Source organism: Melampsora larici-populina, assembly GCF_000204055.1.
Source record: "Melampsora larici-populina 98AG31 unplaced genomic scaffold MELLAscaffold_78, whole genome shotgun sequence".
Taxonomy (NCBI): domain Eukaryota; kingdom Fungi; phylum Basidiomycota; class Pucciniomycetes; order Pucciniales; family Melampsoraceae; genus Melampsora; species Melampsora laricis-populina.
The window spans coordinates 340145-351222 of NW_006768842.1; positions in this window are offsets into that span (position 1 = coordinate 340145).

Consider the following 11078-nt stretch of genomic DNA (forward strand, 5'->3'; position numbering starts at 1 on the left):
TGATTTTGACAGGTATCTCAAGATGAAAATTCGTTTACTTTCCATCATACCTCGATGACCACACACCTATCTTGCCAATGGCCAGGCTAACGGACTGATCTCTTCAGAAAAACGGTGAAAACGTATGATTTCATGGTTAAGGGATTGTAACACGAGTTGAGGATCAGAGGAAGGATGGCATGGAGAGGACACAAGGGAGTTGAGGTTGGTGAAAGGGACACTGATCTCCACTCGACTTTGTTAAGTTAGCTTCCATTGGTTGTTGATGATTGATTTGAGATTGATCTATACTAGATAAGGATTCAATTGGATCCTTATTATCTTCCACTTTAATTGGAATTTCAGCATCTTTAGTATCAGATAAAGAAAGATTAGCAAGTTTGGGTAAGGTTTCTTCTGAATCCAAATCGGTAGATGAAGATTTCTCAGATTTAATAGGTGAAAGTGATTCAATACGTTCATCATCATCTGACCATTCCGATGGATTCATCACTTTTGAATTTCCTCCTAACCATTGATCCCCATCAAGACTCTCATCCATCACTTCACCTGCTTCTTCTTCCTCTTCTTCTACTACACTATTCAGTTTAGCAGTATGAGCATCCTGTGATGGTCTAGACGGATTGGATTGTCCAGCTTGTAGATTCATATCATTAGCTATCCCCAGCAGTTCTCTTAAATGTTCATTTTCTGAAAGGAATTGATCGTCTTCTTTAAGAATCAAATGTAAGTACATATGTGTGTAATTCAAGTTATTTCATCATGCGATTAGGTACATAATCACATTACAAAGGCCCACATTTAGGGGTAAAGAGTAATACAACCCGGCCTTACCCAACGCAATCGTTGAGGACAGTGTTTTACTTGGTTCATGGATCTTCATCATGTTAAATTCAATAGCTCAGGCTTCAGGCTTGAGCGGTTGAAATCATGAGTATGAGTTGATGCTGACCTACCCTGAGTGGTGTTGGTACTGAGAAGCTCAGTTTCCAAATACCCGCGCACAAAAACTGCACGAATGTTGGACATCTGCGTCAGAGCGAGCTCACCGGACGTCGGGCGCATTTTTGGTGGACACTGTGTTTTGAGCTCTTATAAAGCTTTTTGTTTTGATTTCAAGTAGTTGTTTTCAGAGATGGATCACAATGTGTAAGAAGTAGGCCCATAACATAGTCAAAGGAGGCAACAAGTCATAATCAGGGGGAAAAAAGGTATAAGGAGAATGAGGAGTCCCTGAAATTGCGGGGCTGGGTTGTAAGGACCAGCGTCGAGGGGTGAGATGCAAGAGAAGGCGCAAGGTGATCTGGTACTATAACTGGATTGCTAAGTGAGGACTAAAGCCTTCTGCTCATGAGCGCCATGACTATGCTTGACGTACATGTCACATATGTGTAAGTACAAGCAATGGGATCATAACACCACTCCCCCCTTTATGTCTCAACCTCCTTTTGTAGGTTAGCATCTTTCCACGGGTGGCATTAAAAAACCCACGTGGGGAAAAAGCCATACCCTCACTTCTTTCTCTGTGTCCTTGAGTATCTTAATTCTGAATTGGGATATTTGTTGTTAAATTCTTCTACTACTTCTTTTGCATTTTGAAGATTTCCTTCTGGTTCCCACATATCATATTCTGGTCCGTATCCTTTCCAATTAATAAGGTATTCAATTGTTCTTCCCCTTTTCTCTTGTCTAATACATATTGAATCTTGAATTCTTCATTTTCCTCAATCATTACAGGCGGAGGTGCAGCTTTGTCTTGGCCTTGAATCTTGCTTTTTTCAAATTTCCATAATAAATTAACATGAAACCTGGGTGTATCCTGTTCATTGTCTTTGGCATATCTAATTTGTAAGCAATTGTTGAAACCCTTGCGTTAATAATAAATGGGCCTAGCCAGCGATGAGAGAACTTAGCTGTAGGTCTTGTTGTTGATACATGTTTGCCATTTAGCCATACTTTGTCACCGTTTTTCCAATCCGGTGTTTTTCTTGCCTTGATCTCATGCTGCTTTTTCATTTCTTCTTGTGTAAGGTTCATCACATCTTTTAGCTCCTTTTGTATTTCTTTGATGTGTTGAATTCTTTCTTCTACCGACGGTATTAGCATATTTGAATTAGACTTCTCAAACATGTCCAGATACTTGTGATATTCAGTTGGGACTCTTTGCTTGATCTGCTGCTAATAGAGCTGACAGATTCCAGGATGCTTTTGCTGCATCTATCATTGCTGGTGTTGGTTTCATGGATTGGCGTAATTGCTGAATTACCTTGTTTGGCCGCATTCTTCCCATTTGCTGTTGATTGAATGTCTGTGATAGCGGGATAAAATGCTTGCCAGCGTGTTCTTTTGCCACAGGAGAAATGAAGTCTGTACACGTACTTGGCAGGGGTTTTAATGGGTCTAATATAGCCTCTACCCCCTTGTCATTTTGCCTAGCATGCCTCATTGGCTCCAACTCCTTTTGGTCCTCTGAGGTTTCTTTCGGCATTGACAAAGCTTGGTTTTTACCAGCTGCTAGTTGATTGCTTTCAGTCTTCTTAGTTATTGGGTATGTATCAAGTTCTAAATGATGTCTTTGGTTGTTATCTCCTTCTTTAACTTCTGATAACATGTGCGAGAAATACTCACATTGCGGGGGTGTTAATGAGTTAATAAACTCCACCCCCTCGTTAAGAAACCTAGCATGCCTCATAGGCTCTGTCTTGCAGTCCATTAAGGTGTTTTTCGGTCCTAACGAGATCTCTTCAATGACCGCAATGCTTGAATCTTCAGTCCGTAGGCGTCCATTCTGCCAGTCTATCCATCTATTATTTGCCTTGATCCACGGCATTCCTAAGATTATATCATACTTTTCTCTTAACTCGGTGATTATGAAGGTGGTTGGTGTGTCATTTGGGTCGATTGAGTTTACAATGAAGTCTCCGGGATGAGTTACCTTTGACTCGTGCCCGCAGAACGCTGTGAAACTTTGTATTGTCTCTAAAGGCTCAATGAATAGACTGTTGTTGGAAACAAACTTCTTACTCATTGCCTCATGGGTAGCGCCACTATCAATTAGCGCTCTTGCTCTTACAGTTGTGGCTTTCTTAACATTGAAAATAGTGATCTCATTAATGATTCATGTGTCTTTCATTTCAAGGGAAGTAATATCACTACAATCTACAGTTAAGTCATTTCTGCTCAGGGGAGGCGCAAATAGCACTCCTGAGTGTCACCATTTTTTGAGCTTTCCGCCTTGCTAACTTCTTCTTTTGCTACTTTAACTTCAGCTACTCTTGATCTAAAAATAATAAAACCATTATGATAACCACCACGACCTCTTCCTCTCCAATTTCCCCTTCCACTACCAACTTTCTTCTTCTCAGGACAGCTTCCAATAAAATGATGATCCTTTCCACACTGATAGCATTCCCTTGCCACTCCTCTTCTTCTATATTCATCTCCTGAAATGTTAAACCTATATGCTGAACAATCCATCACATCTGGATCATGAGTCTTTGTGTTCGAAACGTGGTGAGTTGACTCTTGACTTTGTTCATTAACTTCGTTATCAATCTTAATTGCTAATTTTGCCATCTCTTCTACTTCTTCAAACACATCCCTAACCATATGAACCCGAATGCTACCCTTCATACCTTGCTTCAACTGAGAAACAAGAACAGATTGAGGCCATTTTACTATTAATGAAAGTTTGGCAAACTTAATCCAATAATCAGATACAGAACAAGTTTGAACTAAGGTGTGTATATTAGGACCTCGTGAAGTGGTGATCAAGAGTCTATGAGGAAAGGTGCCATGAGATTGTAATGAGATTGCAACGTGAGGTTTGGGAAAATCTCTGACAGGCACAGTATAGTCTCAAGTAGGACTCAGTACAAGCATAGCCTAATAGTGGCTCATAACACCACTCCCTCTTGCTGAGTGAAACATCTTTCCACGGGTTTGCATCAAAAAACCCCTGTGGGGAAAAAGCGTCACCCTCTCACCATTCTCCTTTTCCTGTTGTTAGTTTTCATCCTTTCTCCATATTTACTTTCAAATTCCTTCACTAATTCATTTGCATTTTGAACTCCTTCTTTAGGCTCCCATGAGTCGTGTTCAGTGCTATACCCCTTCCAACTTACAAGGTATTCAATTTTGTTTCCTCTTCTTCTTTTGTCTAAAATTTCCGCTACTTCAAACTCTTCTTTATCCTGAATCATTACTGGCGGTGGTTCTTCATTTCGCTGATCTGGGATTTTGCTTTTCTGATAGCGTCTAAGCAAACTGACGTGAAATACCGGGTGAACTGTCTTCATCGAAAGTGGCAAAGTTAGTTTGTAAGCATTACTAGTGATTTTCTTCTCAATTTTGAAAGGGCCTAGCCATCTGTGGCCAAACTTAGCTGATGGTCTGGTCGTTGATATATGCTTGCTGTTTAACCAGACTTGTTCACCTTCTTCCCAATCAGGAGACTTCAGAACCTTTTTGTTGAATTGAATTTTCATTTCGTGTTGTGCTTCTTCCATTGCTCCTCTTAGTTCTTGTTGTACTTCTTGTATTTGCTTTATACAATCTTCAACAATTGGTAGGTGTTGATCTTCTGTCGGCAATCCTGTAAACGCAACATCATAGCCATAGTTAGCCTTGAACGGCGACATTCCAATTGATACATGAGAGTTGTTGTTATAAGAAAACTCGGCCATTGGGAGTAGGGAATTCCAGTCGTTCTGCATGTACGATGTGAAGTGTCGCAGATACTGCTCCACGGCCTTGTTTGTTATCTCAGATTGCCCATCGGTCTGCGGGTGGTAAGCCGTCGACGCCTGGGTGGTAATGCCTAGTCTCTTATTCATTTCCTTCGTGATTCTTGAAATGAAGATGCTACCACGATCCGACGTGATGGTTTTTGGAGTCCCATGAATTCGCCAAACATTTTGAATCATCAATGTTGCTAATTCATCTGACGTCATCGATTTCTGGCAGGCTATAAAATGAGCCATCTTCGTTAATCTATCCACTACAGTCAGAATGCTATCATGTCCATTTGACTCTGGAAGGTCAGTAATAAGATCATAACATATGTCAGTCCATGGCCCGTAAGGAATTGGAAGCGGTTGTAGACTCCCAAAAGGTTTAGAAGTCCTTGCTTTAACCCTTTGACACGATTCGCAGCCATCTACATATTTGTTGATATAGGCTTTCATCGACGGCCAGCAATAGGATCTCTTGACTAAGGCTAGCGTTCTTGATCTTCCTGGATGACCGGCAATTTTGCTGTCGTGCCTTGATCGTAAGATGTGAGCTTTGAGGCTTGCGACATCGGGTACTTCTACTCTTTCATTTTTGTAAAGCAATCCATCAATCATCGAGTACTCCATTAAATGTTTCGATTTTGGCATTTCACTTAACATTCGTCCAATTTCTGATATTCTCTGATCTGTTTTTGAGTATCTTCTGATTTCGTTTAAGATTTCCATATCACCCCATATTAACTCTTCATCTTCTCCAGCCATTAATTCAATTTCAGTACTTGTGAATTCCTCCACTTCTTCATCCTCGATCCATGCCTCCGGTGAGTCTAACTCGTCGATAAAGGCATCAACTGGTAGGTTTTCAGGTTTCAGCAGTCGTCCAAAGGTCAGTTTTTCTTCTTTTGATGGCGCTAGGTCTGGTCTTCGCGAGAGTGCGTCGGGCTTGGTTGATTGTCTTCCCGGACGGAATCGAATCTCAAAATCGAAGCTTCCTAACACCTCAACCCACCTTGCCTGTCTCCTGGTAAGCTCTTTTGTGGTCATGAGTGATTGGAGGTTCTTGTGGTCAGTGTACACAATAACACTCAGCTGATGCGGGTTTCCTTCCAAATATTGGCGCCATTCTTTGAAAGCCGTCACTACTGCCAACAATTCCTTGTCAAAAATTTCATAGTTTTGTTCTGCTTGAAGTAAGGATCGTGATAAAAAGGCCACTGGATGAAGTTCTTCGTCGTCTTTTGACACCTGTGATAAAACTGCACCAAGTGCAAAGTCAGAACAGTCGCATTCAATAATGAAAGCCCTGTACGGATCCACGATCTTCAACACCGGAGCAGATGTGAAAGCTTCTTTAAGGCGCTCGAATGCTTCCCGCTGAGCGTCTGTCCAATTGAAAGGGATTGATTTTTGAGACAATTCGTGCAGCGGCTTTGCTATTTCAGAGAAATGGGATATAAATCTTCTGTAAAAATTAGCGAATCCCAAGAACATTTGCACTTCAGATAGGTTTTGTGGAGCTGGCCACTCTTTAACGGCTTTGACCTTTGACTCATCCATACGTATTTGATTACATGATATTATCAATCCTAAGTAAGATACCTCTTTTTGAGAGAACTTGCACTTTTCAGGCTTGAGCCATACGTTTTGATCTTGCAGAATTTTGAGGATTTCTTTCACTTTACTTTCGTGGTCTTCACCTGGTTTTGTATAAATCAGTATATCATCTTGGTAAGCAGCTACATCTTTTCCTATGTGAGCCTTGAGTATGTCATGAATAAAGTATTGAAAGAAGCCTGGTGCTCCAGTTGGTCCAAAAGGCATTGTGAGCGGTTCGAATTGGCCTGCTTTGCACAAGAATGCTAGCTTGGCCTCATCTCCTTCCCTTACGCGCAAGTTGTTGTAGCCGTTGCGCATATCAAGACTGGTAAATTGATCCGCATCTAGAAGCCTGTCTATTAGTTCCATCGTCAATGGGAGAGGATACTTGTTCTTTATTGTTACTACATTCAGTCGACGGTAGTCGAAGCACGGGCGTAAGTTCCCATCCTTTTTGCCAGTGAAAAGGACTGGGGCTGCCCATGGTGAGGTGGTTCGACGTATTGTTCCATTTGACAGTCCTTTTTCAATCATTTCGTTCAGAGCGTCGTTTTCTTTTGGTGATAGAGGGATAATTCTTCCTGCTTGAGGGGTTGCACCTGGTACTAGGTCTACCCGAAAGTCATAAGGACGATGCGGAGGTAATACATTACTCTTGCTCTTCTCGAACATCTCCAGGAACTCGTGATACACACTGGGGACTAATTCGGCCGCGGTCTTCTCAGGTTGATCCTTCACTTTCTCAGCTGCTAGTCTTGCTGAGAAGTTCCACGATGTCTTAGCTGCTGCAATACTAGCATAAGATTTCGTAGGCATCGGTGTTCTTAATTTTCGAGTCGTATTCCATAATCCATGAGTTCGTGTCGTTAATCCTGGTACGTGTCTGTTATTTAGAAGGCATTTTTGATTGCACACTGTACTTTCAATAACGGGTTTTAAGACAGTAGCAAACTCACATTGCGGGGGTGTTTCTGAGTCTATTTTATTCGACTCCACCCCCTCTTCAAAGTTCCTAGCTTCCTCCATTTTGCTCAAGGGCCCAATCGGAGGTGTTGCCGGACTTGAAGATACTGCAATGTTAGGATTAGGCCTTGTGCTCGTTTGTTGAGTTGAATTCGGTGTGTCAGATAATTCTACAGGGGAATAAAGCTTGTGACCTGCTTCACTGACTGTTGGACTCTGAATCAAATCGTACTCACATTGCGGGGGTGTAGATGAGCTAATTTCAAGCTCCACCCCCTCGTCACGGTTCCTAGCGTGCCTTTCAGGCTCCTTTGATACCATCGAGGCTGTTTGCGGACCAGACTAAATCACTAATCCAGACGGAACTGAATCAATGACCGCAATGCTGCCACTCTGGCGCTTTAAACAACTTCTCTTCCAATCAATATGTTCATGGTTCTTCTTAATCCATGGCATTCCCAAGATTAAGTCGTATTTGTCGCGCAATTCAGTGACTATGAATGTTGTTGCTGAATCGTCTTCGTTGATGATGAAGTCTCCTACTTCACTGATTTGAGAGGTATGCCCGCTGAAGCCGGTTACTCTTCTTGGCTCTTCGAGCGGGGAGGTTGTCAATGAGTGTTTGTTCACGAAAGCACAGCTTATTGCTTCATGTGTTGCTCCGCTATCAATGAGGGCACGGGCAACTATTGTTGTGGCATGGGATGGGTCTGTTAGGTGAATGAAATCAATAATTCGGGTATCTTTCATTTCTAAGCTACTGATATCACCCAATTTTTCCATACATTGATTGCTCGGGGGAGGCAAAACTTTCACTCCCGAGCATCGCCATTTTTTGACAAATCTGACTTGCTGACACTTTCTACAACACTACTACCATCTCCTAACTGACTTTCAAGCTCCGCTATCCTAGCCTTCAATTTACTTTCAACTGAATTACCCCTATAATTTGAATTCCACGTTTTACCACGTCTACCAACAAAACAATCTGCAATGAAGTGACCTGTCTTTCCACATTTATAACATGCCTTAGCGGTTCCTCTACGCTTGTACTCTTCATTTGAGATATTCAACTTGTAGGCCGAGCAATCCATCGCATCGGGGTCTACTGACGGTGTCGGAGTAGAGGTAGAGGCTGCTAGCGTGTGACTATTTTCACTGTGTCGATTTATCTTGTTGTCAAGTTTGATAGCATACTTTGCCATCTCTTCAGCAGTCACAAACTCTTCTTTAATCATATACACAGATATTTCTCGTTTCAGACCCTGCTCGAATTGGGACATGAGGATGTCTTGAGGCCACTTGATTACTATAGAGAGCTCTGAAAACTTAATCCAATAGTCAGATACGGTGCCTTTTTGCTTCAACATTCTCATCTCTTTCTCAGCTTTGGAAACTCGCTCGGAATCGAAGAAGGTTGATTTAAATGAGTCGATGAACTTATTCCAGGTTACAGATTCAGACAGAGTCGGGTCTAGGAGTTGATCGGTCAGGCTTTGACCCCATATGCTGGCTTTACCAGAAGTGTACGATAAAGCGAAAGCCACTTTGGCTTGATCATTCGCAAACAGATGGTTGTTAAGCTGCATGTACAATCCTAATTGATTCATGAACACTTCAGCCTTTGCTCCTTTGCTACCATCAAACTTGTCGGGGGTAGACATTTTAGGTTGTCGCTGAGATTGAACCGTTTGATTTACGTAGACAGGTTGAACAGGCGTGGGAGCAGGGTTGGTGTTTCCTGGAACACCTTTGGTAGACATATTAGTAGTCTGAGACGTTTCGAACTGATTCAAACGTTGCTCGGCTTCTAAGCGTTTTTGAGTTTCTACAGCGAGGCTAGCTTTAACTTTGTTAAACTGGGCCGACAGCTGGTTCAGTTGTCTTAAGACTTCGATCATGGTGGGGTCAGCTTGTGGTTCCATCACGTTCTCTTCGAGTTTGTGGAAGACCTCGCAGGGATTATTTGAATTGCTACTCGACTCGGAGGTCGAAGAACTTGGTACGTTGAAACTTGGCGTGTTGAATATGCTTCGGTGGTGAACTGACTTTACTTGCTGGTATAGAACTACTTGACGTAATCTGTATAACCTTGAATCTTTCTGTCTGCTTGGATTTGCGGAATTAAACTACTTTAAACTTTGATGTCGATACAGATCTAGAAATCTAATTATCTTAAACTTTTTTCTTCTTAACTTTCTAATTAACTTTCTTCTTATTTCTTGATACTTGAATTTTGACGTAGACTGTTGACCTTGATATCGACGTTGCAATATATTAGGACCTCGTGAAGTGGTGATCAAGAGTCTATGAGGAAAGGTGCCATGAGATTGTAATGAGATTGCAACGTGAGGTTTGGGAAAATCTCTGACAGGCACAGTATAGTCTTGAGTAGGACTCAGTACAAGCATAGCCTAATAGTGGCTCATAACAGATTTTAAGGAAGATAGAAAGAGATTAAGGGCAATTAAGAGCTAGTGCACTCTAACCTTGTGAGACTGCAAGGGGAAGGCTTTACACTTTGGTAAACCAAAGATCCTGGAGGCTACTTTAGACTCCTTAAACAGGAGGAAGCTTTGCTACCTTCAGGTTTATCTCTAGAGACAACGAATGCCCTGGGCTTGTAGAAATCAGTAACTTGGGTGTTCAGCAATGGAACCCGTAATGCTCAAGAATGGTCTATAACAAACTGCACAACTAACCACGTACTCAAAGATGCTCTCAATAGGAGTCAAGCAAATGTGGTTCTGTGTTGTGATGGTAGTAAAAGATGGGGGATGGTTCTAGGGAAGAAGGGGGTTTTATATAGTCTCAGCAACACCGGAACCAATCCGACACGATAAAATATATTGGGGTCTTTCCAGATTGTATTGGTCAACCAATATATTTGAAACAATACCCAACACGATATGGAGACAAAAAATATCCGACCGCTCATATCACATCGCTCAGGCAATACGAGCCAATACGATATAGTAATTAAATATTGCTTTCAAGGTAATGAAAAAAAAGCTATAGAATTTTTGTATATAACAAAGTGGATTGATATCTACATTGTTTGGAAATAATTTGATTGATAGCAAAGAGATATTTAAATTGAACAATTGCCAAAAAAAAGGAAAAACAAAAAAATCTTATTTTTTTATTGCTGCCTTGTCTGACTAAGTACTTTTCAATCAATTCTGCTGCTTCAACAAACTCATGTGGTGGAGCAACCCCAGCTTTAATCCATTCTCTACAACCTTCTCCCTTGTGCTTGAGTCCAGGGCACCACAATCAGGAATTGGTAACTTGAACCAATATGGGCGATATCATATTGGTTCAGTCCTGTATTGTGTCGCCGATACCCGACATGACTCAAGGGGCTTCTCCATGTTGGGTCGGCTGAACCGACATGAAGAAATCCGATTTTTCATCTCAGATTGGAGATACAATACCAATACGATACCTACTTTTGTGTTGTATTGGTTCCGGCGTTGGTCTCAGTTCCAGTGTCAACTTGTGGTTGGCATGTGAGTCTTGTCTATTCACGTGTCAACTTGCGGTTGACACTTGGGTTAGGTTTATTTTGTATTTAATACATTACATACATGTGTTTAAGTGGCTCTTAACACTGAGCCTTGAGATGTAGCTTATGGCTTTATACAATATTTTGATATTACATATGGTACTGTTAGCCCATGGTCCTGTAATCAGGGCTCAGGGCTGACAGCCTACCTAGAGCAGCGCCAGGAAAGGATTCTTTCACCCTTTTCATTTATCTTATTATGTGCTCTAATTTGTCAC